The following is a 14,018-nucleotide window of genomic DNA, read 5'->3' on the forward strand; positions in this document are numbered from 1 at the left end:
AGGTGGAAATAGTGACAGGGGTGCGAGGTGAGTGGTTGGGGCAACACGGGGCTGCAGAAGGTGGAAATTAATTCCATAGATGATTCACAAAGCGGTTAGAGAGTATTTGTTACCGAGAGTGCAATGAATACTCACCTGACTGATCCCTGGGGTGGTGGGGTCATCATGTGAAGAAAAATCAAATGTGATAACCCTTTCATTCAGAGAATCGAGGACTGAGAGGTGAACAAATTGAAATGCACAACATCATTACCAGTTGAACAGGGATCCCAGTATCTGAAAAAAGGGGTGGACTGGCCGGGACTGAGATGAGGGGAAATGTCTCCACTTAGAGGGTGTTGGATATCTGTAAATCCCCTCCACAGAGGGTGGTGAAGACTCGGTGATCGTCCTCACATTAAACAGAGGTCGGCAGATGTGTGGAGACGGAAGGGATCGAGGAAATGAGGATCGGACAGAAACATGTCGCTGAGATGGGAGAGCAGCCGCCATCTTGTTGATGGTTAGAGGGGCTGAATGGCCTCCTGCTGTTTCTCACTTGAGGTCTCTGTGTTCCAATCCAGTCATGCTCCGGAGGAACTTAGTGTTTACAAACATAGACTGATCTAAATGAAACCTGCACATCTCCTGTGTGGGTCTGAATTGTGTGTCGGATCTGGATGGGAATCGAAACTCTAAGGCTGAGAACTCTGTGACCTGAGAGTGGAGGGAAAGGGATCGGGGAAGATATGGAGGGAAAGAATTAAAACTGTTGCTTTTATAATACGGGAAATAATGTAGGAAACGCGGCGGATGGGTTGGACAGCGTGTGGGGGGCGAGGAGCGGAGTCACCGGGTCACGTGGGAGACCCTCCGGCCATCACGTGATCCAGTTTCACAGCGGATCTGCAGCATCCGCAGGTTTGACTCCTAGGCCCCGCCCACCGCCCTGATGACGGGCTGACGACATCGCGCACGCTCAGTTCTTTCCGTTCTTTGTTCAAGCGGATCGGCATCGGGAGGGGTTCCTCGCCCCCAGGGTGGGGAGCCGGGAACGAATGGTTCTCTGCGGGGCGAAACCTACGATTTTCTATTGGTGAGTGTTGAAGCCGGTCGCAAGTGGCGTAGGGGATCTGATGTTGGGCAGTGAGTCCCTTTAACTGTTCCGAACTCAAACAAGAGAAACCTGCAGATGCTGGAAATGCGAGCAACGCTCACAAAATGCTGGAGGAACTCAGCAGGCCGGGCAGCATCTCGGAAAAGAGTACAGTCGACGTTCCCGGCCGAAAACCTTCGGCAGGACTGGAGAATAAAAGGTGGGGGTGGGGAGGGAGAGAGAAGCACAAGGTGATCGGTGAAACCTGAAAGGGGAGGGGATGAACTTTCCCGAACTGGCGGCCTCGCCTCGCTTCCTTCACAGAATCTGCCGGGGTCGGTCCGGGTTGTGAGACCTTCACACCGAACCGTCTGAGATGAGCCGCCGCTCAGCCCCTGTTGTTCTGGTCCTGTTAGCAGGATGAAGTAAAACATATTTCCATATTGACACTGACGGAGATTTTGTATAATTTGTGTTCCGTGTGTTATCTGAATGTACTTGCCTGTGATTCTGCTATAAGTCAGTGTTTCTCTGTACCTGTACCTTCCCGTACTTGTGCACTGGGCAGCAGGTGTCGGGGCTTTGGAGAGGGCGCAGAAGAGGTTTACCAGGACACTGCCTGGAATAGAGGGCCTGAGCTACAACGGGAGGCTGGACAACCTTATGTTGTTTACTCTGGAGCCGTGCCGGCTGGGGTGAGACTGAATAGACGTTTATAAGATTACCAGAGGATTAGAAACAGTGCCTCAGAAAGGCAGCGTCCAGTATTAAGGAACTCCAGCACCCAGGGCATGCCCTTTTCTCAACGTTACTATCAGAGAGGGAGTTAAAGAAGCCTGAAGGCACACACTCAGTGATACAGGAACAGTTTCTTCCCCTCTGCCATCGGATAGCCAAATGGACATTGAGCCCTTGAACACGACCTCACTTTTAAAATATATAGTATTTCTGCTTTTTGCACAATTTTTAATTTATTCATAGAATAATAGAAACTTGCAGCACAGTACAGGCCCTTCAGCCCACAAAGTCGTGCTGACATGTCACTACCTTAGAAAATACTATGGTTACCCATAGCCCTTTATTTTTCTAAGTTAGTTTTTTCTCCAGTGCCGCCAGGTTCCTATCCAAAAATCTTTGAAAAGACCCTATCATGCCCACCTCCATAACCGTTGCAGGCAGCCCATTACACCACTCTCCACCACTCTCTGACTAAAAAAACTCACCCCTGATATCTCCTCTCTATGTACTCCCCAGCACCTTAACCCTATTCCCTCTTGTGTAACCAATTCAGCCCTGGGAAAAAGCCTCTGACTATCCACATGATCAATGCCTCTCATAAACTTGTATACCTCTATCAGGTCACCTCTCATCCTCCGTCACTCCAAGAGAAAAGGCCGAGTTCACTCAACCTATTCTCATAATGTATGCTCCCCAATCCAGGCAACATCCTTGTAACTCTCCTCTGTACCCGTTCTAAGGTTTCCACATTCTTCCTGTAGTGAGGTGACCAGAATTGAGCACAGTGGAGTGTGACCAGGGTCCAATATAGCTGCAACAAAATCTCTCGGCTCCTAAACTCAATCCCACGATTAATAAAGGTCAATGCACCATATGTCTTCTTAACCACAGAGTCAACCTGCATAGCAGATTTGAATGTCCTATGGACTCGGACCCCAAGATCCCTCTGATCCTCCACACTGTGAAGAGTCTTCCCATTAATGCTATATTCTGCTATCATGTTTGACCTAATAAGTTGAACTACTTCAAACTTATCCGGGTTGAACTCCATTTGTGACTTCTCAGCCCAGTTTGGCATCCTTTCGGTGTCCAGCTGTAACCTCTGACCGCCCTCTACACTATCCACAACACCTCCAACCTTTGTGTCATCAGCAAATTTACGAACACATCCCTTCACTTCCTCATCCAAGTCATTTATAACAATTACAGTGAGCAATGGTCCCAGATATACATATACTGTAATTTTAATTATTTTATTTTGTTTTATTTTTCTTCTATATTATGTATTGCATTGAAATGCTGCTGCAAAGTTAACATAGTTTACACAACATGACAGTGATAATAAACCTGATTATGAATCTGTGTGGACAGATGATATATTTTTCCTGAGAGTTCAAATATCTAATACACTTATGGGGAGACGAAATGTAAATGGCAAGTTTGTCTCTTTCCACAGAATGGTTGGTAGCTGGACTCTCTGCCTGGGGGGGGGGGGAGACCCCACCAGTCACGTGATCCTGTTTGCCCCTCCCATTTATCCACAGATGTAACTAACTCTTCGCGCATGCTCACTGTCTCCGGTTGGGTGGTGTTTTCCTTTCTGCTCAGTGCTGAAGCGGATCGTCTGTGGGATTGGGAAAGGGTCCTCCCCTCCTGGGTCAGGAAGCCAGGGATCAGATCACAGTCTGCGGGCCGAAGATATCGTTTTCCCATCAGTGAGTATTGAGACCAATCCCGAGTGGGGAGATCCAACGTTAGCCATGAGTGCTGAACTGAGGGCCAATTACTCATTTATTTTCCAAATATCTGGGCTCTTCAAAAATATGTAGATGTCACTTAATCTGTATTGAACGATCCAAACCAGGAGCCCAGGCTGTTTATTACCACAGAGTTGAAATGGGAGACCCACCAACAGGACACATGAGCCTGTTTAACACTGATCTACCTCGCCCTCTGGTTTGTGACTCAAGATCATGTGGTGTGCGGTCAGAGTCCCCGGATGTGAGGTGATGCTTCCTCCATGTTGTGTTGGGGAATCTGATGTTGGCCACTGAGTCCCGTTAACTTCCCCCAACTTGTCTCACTTCCTGAGCCTCCTCGCATTTGTCTTTGAGCTTTATGGCTGGTGTCTTCTCCCGGACTGGGGTGGGTGAGGAAAGAGAATGTCCCAGGCAGTGGGAATCTTTGATTTCACTACCTGCTTTCCTGTGGGACTGAGAAGTCTAGTGTGAGAATGGTTTCTGTGTTGTGCTGATCTGGATCCAAAGGTCTTTGCTGTTCCTCGCAGTCATGGGCAGAGCATTTACCATGAAAAGCATGAAGTGTCTGAACTTTCTAAGATGTGTTGATAAAAATTTGGTGAGGGTTCAAAGTATATATGGCAAAGTTCTTGTTGTTTGTTCTAACTGTCATTTTAAGATCCTTTATACAGTAGTGTGTACTATTAATTCAGTATCTGTGTATTGCTGGAGAACCTTAATTGATCGTCCTTGATTTCTTCTCCCCCTCATTCTATCTGCTCATTCCCTGCCCATCTTGTTCAGTCTCTCTCCCACCAACTTCAGTGACATGCATCAACTATCTGGGTCAAACTTGGTCCACCCTGTATCACACCTCTTCAATGATATATATCGGCAATCTTTCTTGTCTTCATTGTGAGGTATTCTTTTACACCTTCGGCCTCACTGAGTTATTTCCAGAATCAGTTCTTGTCAGCTGGAAAACCAGAGGGTCATCAGGTACCAGTTCTGTTGTGCATTGGTGTGGGAGTGCTATTTTGTGAACTGTGACTGCCTGACACACTTCTTCATATTACAGTCAGCAAAGAGTTCTGGGAGAGTTGGTGCTTGGGCTCTAGTCCTGTGATCAGCATTCCAGGGAAATGGAACTGCTGGTGTTTTGGCTTTGACTTTGCTTAGTGCTTCTACAGATGAGGCTGGATGGATGTCCTTCTTCGAGCAGCTGGACATTGGTTGTGGGGAAATCCCGGATTGCACTACCCTGTGTGAGATGGGAGGACAATGTGTGAGACTCTCCGGGTCGATGAGTGGCAGATTAAGCTGTGTGACTCTGTGAGGTTGGGTCCTGGGATATCAGTTTTTGATCCAGGGAAAGTGGACCCGGGGATTGAGCTGCTTGGGCTTGTGAGGTGTTGATCGAGTATTTCTGGTCTGGGATAAGATGTTTGTTTCTGGAGTTCCTTTGGAAGCAATGACTGCTAATCAGAGGAGAGGATGTTCCCATTCCATCCTCACAGGGAGAGGTTGTGAGTAAATGGGCTGTTCCGTGTTTACAACAGTAGAAATAGACCCTGAGTTTGGTGTTCAAACAGTGCTTCGAAATCCCCCCCTCACTGTCATCTGTCTGTCACTCGGTGGAAATCAGGCAGAATCCCAAGTTGCTGGAGATCTGCAATAAAAACTGAAAATGCTTGGTCATTCTGACAAAACATTATTACCCTGAATTGTAAAGTTTGTTCCTCTCCCAAAGCTGTTCCTTACCTGCTGAGAATTTCTGATAATTCTAGTTTCTTTTCATTACATTTACCTTGGAATGGTTTATATTTCCTGAAATTAACCTGGAAATGGAAATGGCTCATTCTGTGCTAGTAGAAAAATAAAGAAATCTCAACTTACCCTGTAAATTATCCTGGTATCAATTTATCTCTTATTCCTGGAAATGTGTTCAGTACAATTGCTGCTAACATGGTTTACAAAAATAATCTCAGGAATAATCGATGTTATGTATGAGGAGCGTTTGGTGTTTCTGGACCTGTGCTCAATGGAGCTCAGAGGGACGGTGGGAGTGGTGGAGTGATGTATGGTTAAGTAAACCTACTGAATGCTGAAAAGCCTGGACACAGTGGACACGGAGAGGATGTTTCCATTAGACGGGGAGTCTGTGATCTGACATCACAGTCTCAGAACAAAGATGCTCCCCTTTAAAACTGAGATGAGAAGAATTTTTTGGTTAAAGGATGTCTGATCTGTGGAATTTGTTGCCGCAGAGGTTGGTTGAGGCTGCCATTGGGTATATTTGTGGCAGAAATTAATATATTCATGATTGGTGCATAGCTCAGGATTGCAGGAGGAAGGCAGGAATATGGTGTTGGAATAAAAATCAGCCATGGTTAAATGGTGGGGCAGACCAGATGGATCAAATCACCTAATTCTGTTCCTGACTGTATGATGGCTCCTGCTTATCCCATATCGTTTTGTGATGTGTGAGGGACAATAGAAGGTTGTTCACTGAGATCATTATATCTGCCTTCAACATTTAAATTTCAGTGAGTTTTGTTCTTAGTAACATTCAGCAGAAATGTTTGGTTCTCCTTTTTAATGTTAACATACTTCATTATCTCTCTGGTTAAAGTTAGACCTGCGGTGAGAAGTTTATTTGAAGAAAAACCCCAACTGGAAGCAAGCCACAGCTGAAGACGAGGGAACAGCAACAAGTGAATTGGCCCGAGGACTGAGAACAGCAACTGGAGAGACCAACTTTGCATCAAGAGACTCGGATTTCCCAGTGATTCAGTCAGGAGAAAGTTTGGTGAGTCTCATTTACTCAAAAACATGTACTTTGGACATTACATACCTGTACAAGGGAAGGTAGGAAATAGCTGGAGTGAAACTGAATGTGCCCAGAAGAACCAGTTATGCTTCTGACAGACCCAGTTGCAATCAGTCCCGGTCTGGTAATGTGCTTCCAGCAGCCCAGCCCTTTAAAACCACTCCCATTCAGTGGAAGTCGAATCTGGATAAAGTCACTCAGAGACCGTACGGTACAAACTCTTTGTTCCAAGCGCCCGGGGCTTACTCAGTTAGTCACTCAGACAGGAACAGACTGTGAATGCTCCCACCCTATCCACCAATTCCCCTTACACATTAGATGTATCTGTCCAGATACTCCCCCACACAAGACCGGATGGAGCCAAAGTTATTTACTGTGACAGCCCCTAAAGACAAATTACAAAATAGTCATAATGGCTTACACACACAGAACAGACTGATGCTGTCCTATCTCTACACATGAGTGCACAAGGAGATAAGCATCCTGAAACCGTAGCTCGCTACCCTCAAAAAGAAATATGGCTCAGCATGGCTTAGTACATCTGTTGATCATCAGGAGTTTCTTTCAGAAAAACAGGCTGTTATAGTTTAACGAAGTGTTAACCCTTTTACATACTTTATCATTCCCTTCTTTAGATCATTACATGATCAACAAAGCAGTAACTTTTTTACAGAGAAAGCAACTGAGTACAGCTTTGACTTCTCAGTGGGGAAAAACAACATACATCAGTAATTATAACAATGATATGTACAACTTTTAGGAAATAGGATTAGGACTTTGCCCCACATATTACCTTACAGGCCTTTGAAGATCACCATTTCAACCCTTCGGTGAACCCGTGTAAATCCTGCCCTACTTTCTTGATGCTGTCAATCTCCTTTGCAGTGTGCTTGGAGAGGGATGTAACGTTAGTAGACTCATCAGGGATATAGGTGCTGCATTCTGTGTCAATAATAGCACAGGTTCCCCCTTTCTCAGCTGGGATAAAATCTAAAGTCGTACGATTCTGTACGACTGTTTGCCAGATTGCAATCATTTCAATGGATGTTTCTGTTACTTGGGCCTGTGTTTCTGTCACAGGGCCCCTGCAGCATTGTGGCCAGCTCCTGAAGTTCTTATAGCCAAATTGATTATCTCTCATGAATTTCTGGCTACGCTATAGGAGAGAAAAACTATCATCAAAAATCGCTCAGTCTCAGTTATTCCTCTCGGCTGCTGGGCTCCTGCAGATATGGCCAGGATGCATGTTTCCCAGCGTAGGAAGTTCCGCTTGGTGGGGCCCTGAGACACCATCCCTCAAAACACTGACAGCCACGGTCATCACAGACTGGACCACAGTTCCTCACTCTCTTCCCCGGGTGTTATTTGAAAAAGCCCAGGCAGATAGTTCCTCACTCTAGTTGAGCAGGATTACTGACATTTGAATCATACTTTTACCATACCGAGGAATTTCAGCACAAACCCAGCAGGCCCCTGGTTCTACCTGCTTGGCATAGGTGTGACAGAGAGACAGAAAGGTGTTAACATGGGGGCCCCCGGGTGCTGGGGTGAGCCCTCTTAAAGACATAAACACGAGCAGCACTGTTACGTACCCAATTGGTTTAAATGAACCAGCAGCTATAGACCACACCTGGAGTCTGGTTTTGATGTTAAAACCACTCTCTTTATTCGTATCTACTTATAATATAACAAATTAAGCAAAATAATCAAAAGTTAAAAAGTGTTATGAGTACACATACGTGTAAATATAACTCCCAAACCTTTGAGCTCAGGGAATACCAAGCTTAAAGTCTTGAGATGCTGAACTATGAAAGTTCAGTTCAGCCATGGAATAAATGACAGGTTAACAGTCGCTGTAGGTTCTATCCGTCGTCGTTCTAAATCTACATACAAATTATCACCAGAAGCAGCTTATCACAGGCGTACTGTCTTCAGAAGGAACTACCACACAAGCAAGGGTTGACACACAGGTAGATTCCACAAGGTACTCCCAATCCAGATCCAACACACAAAGTATTACCGACAGTGATTTCCACAGAATATCCCTTCTCACAAGTGGTTACCACATAACACACCCGAATCCGGCTAAGGGTTAACAAAAGTGGTAGCCGCGAGATACTCCAACAACATCCCCATATGGATTATACGAATTATCACCAACAGTGATTGGTCACAGGGGTACTCTCTTCAAGTGAATTACCACACCCAGGCAAGGGTCAGCACAAGTGGTCTTCACAGGATACTCCCAAACCAACAGATCCACTCCTATGGATCAAAGTGACAATCACACATTCAGTACACGCTGGATCAATAGTCAACCCACCTTGTGGGCATAGGAGAGTCCAAACAGTGGCCTTTGGCCACTAGGCCCTTTGTTTCGAACCTTCCATCTTCTTTCTTTCTCTCTGCCTGACTGTGTTTGTGACTGTCCTTGCTTAAATAAAACAAACTGTGAGCTATATAAACACAAGTGTAAACATGCTGCATAGTCAAATAGTTCTGCCCCCCTCTCTCTCTTAGTAAGAATCAAACAGGAGAATATTAGTTTCCTTCGGGGTTGATCGGGATTCGAAAGTTGGGTCCCAAAAATATGTCGAAGCTCGTCACATTCGATTTCGGTCATTGTCAGGCCAATCCATATTATTTGTATTAATAATGTTGGCTAACTTAGTTGGTAAGCATTGGAGCAGTAAGTCATTAATAATGGGTATTTGTCCTCCCAGTTTAAAGGCTTGGTCTCCTGTGAAACTGCCGTAGCAGGCCACAAGTCACATCCACCCATTCATGCTCCACTTTTAGCAGCTCCCAACCTTTGGCATTCCTTCTGCAGTAAATACCTCTATCCCATTCCATTATTCCTCCAACTTGCTGATAATATACTGTTCCACTTTAAACGTATGTCACATCCGGAGCTTTTTCCAGTTAGCCGAGGATTTCCTTCCACGCCGCTGTGCGGTGTTGGGAAATCATGTACAAGGCAAGTTACAGCAGTAGTTTGCCATTGCCTTCTGCTGGGTGAGTTGTTTTGTTTAAGAGATCACCAGCTCTAACCCAGCACGGATGAAAGTGTGCAAGGGAGTCAGCTGGATTCGAACTCGAGACCTCTCGCCTCAAAGTCCAATTCTGAAGCCAGTAGGCCATCAGTGGCATAGCTGGCAAACTTCCATTTTACATCTGCCTTTTCCTTCCATTTCCTTTTCAACGATTTCCACTTCTTTCCTCAGTTCTTTTTCCATATCAGATTTACTGCTTGTTCTCATGACGTAATAACCCAGGCTCCCCCCCCCCCCCCCCCCCCCCCCCCGTCCGAGGCCACATTTTGTTCCCCAATTTCTTACTCAGTGCTGCACTGAACATTTGAAAATCATTTTCCTCGTCCGGAAAACTCTCACACAAAGTTGTGTAGGGCTGCTCCTGGCACACTCGTATCAATCGACTGCAATTAACCGATTATCTCTAAGTAATTTATCAGGCACAAAGCCTCCAGCTCAATTAACAATCAGATAAATTTACCCAGCAGGCACCTCCTGCTCAATTGATGAATTTACCTGACATGTCTGCTTCCTGCCCACTTAGTAAAGTTTACCCAGTACCGCCTCCTGGCCACTTAGTAAACTTTATCCAATACTGCCTCCTGCCCACCTGGTAAAATTTTTGCCTACCTTATACTAGTCTCCCAACAGATTTTTTTCCCGATCCTGTCAAGGTATGTGATCAGCCTTGGGCAAGGCACCATACATCCAAAGGAACTAACAGTGAGCGACAAATTTAAAATACCTATTGGGCTCCCGGTCAGTCCCCACAGTCCCCAGAGTGGTTCAGCTGCTTACTCAGCCCATCTTCTCAGTGCTCTGTAGATAGAGATCCTGATCATGATGCCAAATGTTAAAGCTGAATCTGAATAAAACTCGAGATACAAGCTTCTTATCGACACCACAGTTTATTGCACATTCTCCTGCAGGAGTTTGAGCCCCAGTTGTCACAGGGAAGGCACGTAAGCACTGCCACTATCTGACAAGTCGACTGACTTAGGTTACAGCCGTGTATTTATACACAGTACACCCCATGCATCACTATTTCAAGATGTTATTTGAACTGGTATGCCCACCAAGTGTGTTGCTGCAAATCTTAATTACTTAGATAACAGAGTTTGTTATATTGAGGTTTTAATTATGGATGGATGTACTGTCCACTTATTCCCTTTGCAAAGCCCTGACTTAATTACAAACAGATGTTCATTCCTGTCCTTATCAGTGAGTCCTCCGCCCCTTACTCAAATGAGGGTAGAATGTATAATGGTATCAACTAACAATGGTACAGTATACAATGTTATCAGCTCTCAGTGTGTCTCTCTGCAAGCCACAGAGAACTGGCAATGAGCCTGCCTTAGCTAACCACTGAAGACAGTGTTTACTTCGGTTCAAATATTCATATTCAGTCCCAATTATTCTTTTAGCCAGAGATTACATAGGTTACATAGGTTTTTTTTTTATATATCCTCAATTCCTCAGGAGGGTTCAGGGGAAATATTTATGTCCAATATAGAAACTGGTGTTACCTGTGTGTATTGAAGAATGAATTGGGAGAAATTGTTATGGGAAACAGGGAAATGGCAACAGAATTTAATGCGTACTTTAGATCTATCTTCACCAGGGAGGACACAAGCAATCTCCCAGATGTATGGATGGGCCATGGTCATAAGATATCAGAGGAATATCAGAGGGGACAGATTGACATTAGGAAAGAAACTGTGATGAGTAGACTGGTAGGACTGAAGGTTAATAAATCCCTGAGTCCAGATGGTCTGCATCCGAGGGTTCTAAGAGAGGTGGCTCAGGAAATTGAGGATGCATTGGTAATCATTTTCCAATGTTCCTTAGATTCAGGATCAGTTCCTGAAGATTGGAGAGTGGCTAATGTTATCCCACTTTTCAAGAAGGGAGGGAAGGAGAAAACGGAGAACTATCGCCCTGTTAGCCCAACGTCAGTCGTGGGGAAGATGTTTGAGTCCATTATTAAGGACGAAATAGTGGCACATCTTGATGGCAGTAATAGGATTAGGCTGAGCCAGCATGGATTTACCAAGGGCAAATCATGCTTGACTAATCTGTTGGAGTTTTTTGAGGGTGTAACAAGGATGTTAGATGAGGGTAAGCCAGTGGATGTTGTGTACCTAGATTTTCAGAAGGCATTCGATAAGGTGCCACATAGGAGATTGGTGAGTGAAATCAGAGCTCATGGCATTGGGGGCAGGGTTTCAACATGGATAGAAAACTGGTTGGCAGATAGAAAGCAAAGGGTAGCAGTGAATGGGTGTTTCTCGGACTGGCTGGAGGTGACTAGTGGGGTACCACAGGGCTCTGTATTGGGACCACAGCTCTTTACGATTTATGTCAACGATTTAGATGAGGGCATGGAAAACTATATCAGCAAGTTTGCTGATGATACTAAACTGGGCGGCAGTGTGACATGCGAAGAGGACGTTAGGAGAATACAGGGAGACTTGGATAGGCTGTGTGAGTGGGCAGATACTTGGCAGATGTCATTCAATGCGAACAAATGTGAAGTTATCCACATTGGAAGCAGGAACAAGAGGGCAGAGTATTGTCTGAACGGTGTAGAGTTAGGTAAAGGAGAAATGCAAAGAGACCTAGGAGTCCTAGTTCGTCAGTCAATGAAGGTGAATGAGAAAGTGCAACAGACAGTGAAGAGGGCAAATGGAATGTTGGCCTTTATTACAAGGGGAATTGAGTACAAGAGCAAGGATGTCCTTTTGCATTTGTACATGGCCCTGGTGAGACCACACCTGGAATATTGTGTACAGTTTTGGCCTCCAGGTTTAAGGAAGGACATTCTGGCAATTGAGGAAGTGCAGCGTAGATTCACTAGGTTGATTCCTGGGATGGCAGGGCTGTCTTACACAGAGAGATTGGAGAGATTGGGCTTGTACACGCTGGAATTGAGGAGATTGAGAGGGGATCTGATTGAAACATATAAGATTATTAAGGGATTGGACAAGATAGAGGCAGGAAATATGTTCCAGATGCTGGGACAGTCCAGTACCAGAGGGCATGGTTTGAGAATTAGGGGTAGGTCATTTAGGACAGAGTTAAGGAAAAACTTCTTCTCCCAGAGAGTTGTGGGGGTCTGGAATGCACTGCCTCAAAAGATGGTGGAGGCCAATTCTCTGGATGCTTTCAAGAAGGAGCTAGATAGATATCTGATGGATAGGGGAATCAAGGGATATGGGGACAAGGCAGGGACTGGGTATTGATAGTGAAAGATCAGCCATGATCTCAGAATGGCGGTGCAGACTTGAGGGGCCGAATGGTCTACTTCTGCACCTATTGTCTATTGTGACAATGCAAGAGGTGCTGGAGAATTTGCAAGTGGAAAGACTTGGAGTAATCTTTGCAAACCTGACTTTTTAAAGCATAATTTAGCAAGCAAACCACATATGAACAATGTGCAAAAGCTCTGGTGAGATGATTCTTCATTACTCGTTACAGGCCTGCTACATAGTTTGTGTGAGAGTGCAGATGAATTCCATCAAACCCGGGGGATATCAAAGTATTTATCGACAGTGATTTGCTCGCTGTGAAAATGATTACCTCTCTGTATAAAATTCACTGTGCACATGTCACTGGGCAAAAAAATGCACGGTACATGATTTATGTGCACACTGGTCATTACAAATTAGGGGGGACATTGTGGGAAAGTGGGGAGACCTCCAGTGTCCCTTATGCCCCCACCTACAAGGTGTGCATCCAGCTGCAGCTTGTAACCCTGCACCTTAAGGAGTTGGAACTGGAAATGGATGAATTCCGGATCATCCAGGAGTTGGAGCAGGAGATAGATATGACATGAAGAAAGGTGAGTTACACACAAGGTGCAGGACACAGAAAACTGGGCGAGAGTCAGGAAGCGGAATAAAGTTAAATAGCCATCACAGAGAACTCTTGTTGTTATCCCACACAACAACAGGTGGAACACTTTAGAAACTGTTGGGGTGGGGAGGATAGATTACCTGACAGAGAAAAGTCAAAGGGGTGATAGTGAATTCATTAGTTAGGGGAACAGAACAGGAGGGGACTGATATCCTCGTGGTAAGGCTTGCTAGTGCTAGTGTGGGTGGAGAGTGTGGTGGTTAAAATAAGTTGCTGGGGAAATGGGAGCCAGAATGACAGAACAGATAGTGGAGAGGGTGAATTGAATTGAATTGACTTCACAATGTACACTAGAAAGGCCACTCGGCCCATCTGGCTCCGGCAGTGTTTCTGTTCCATATCAGTATATCAAAATCTACCCCTGCCGTTCCTCTCTCACTCTCGCAGAGATGACAGGCTGCAACTAGTTACCACTCCGTGGGATAGGAGATTTCTCTTGAATTTCATAGAATCATAGAAATCTACGACACATTACAGACGCTTTGGCCCGCAATGTTCTGCCGACTATGTAACTTACTCTAGAAATTGCTTAGAATTACCCTCCCGCATAGCTCCATGTATCTATTAAAAGACCCTATTGTATCCGCCTCTACCACCGTCGCTGGCGGTGCATTCCACACACACACCACTCTTTGCTTAAAAATCGTAGCTCTGACATCTCCTCTGTACCTACTTCCAAGCAGATTAAA

The 14,018-nt window shown here is 45.2% G+C and overlaps 1 pseudogene; it reads left to right on the forward strand.

Annotated features, from left to right (window-relative positions):
- The first annotated feature begins 916 nt into the window (after window positions 1-916).
- The window catches only part of LOC132389070 (zinc finger protein 850-like), a 49,061-nt pseudogene continuing 35,959 nt past the window's right edge, over window positions 917-14,018 (forward strand).

This window comes from Hypanus sabinus, unplaced genomic scaffold (genome assembly GCF_030144855.1).
Source record: "Hypanus sabinus isolate sHypSab1 unplaced genomic scaffold, sHypSab1.hap1 scaffold_47, whole genome shotgun sequence".
NCBI classification, from domain to species: domain Eukaryota; kingdom Metazoa; phylum Chordata; class Chondrichthyes; order Myliobatiformes; family Dasyatidae; genus Hypanus; species Hypanus sabinus.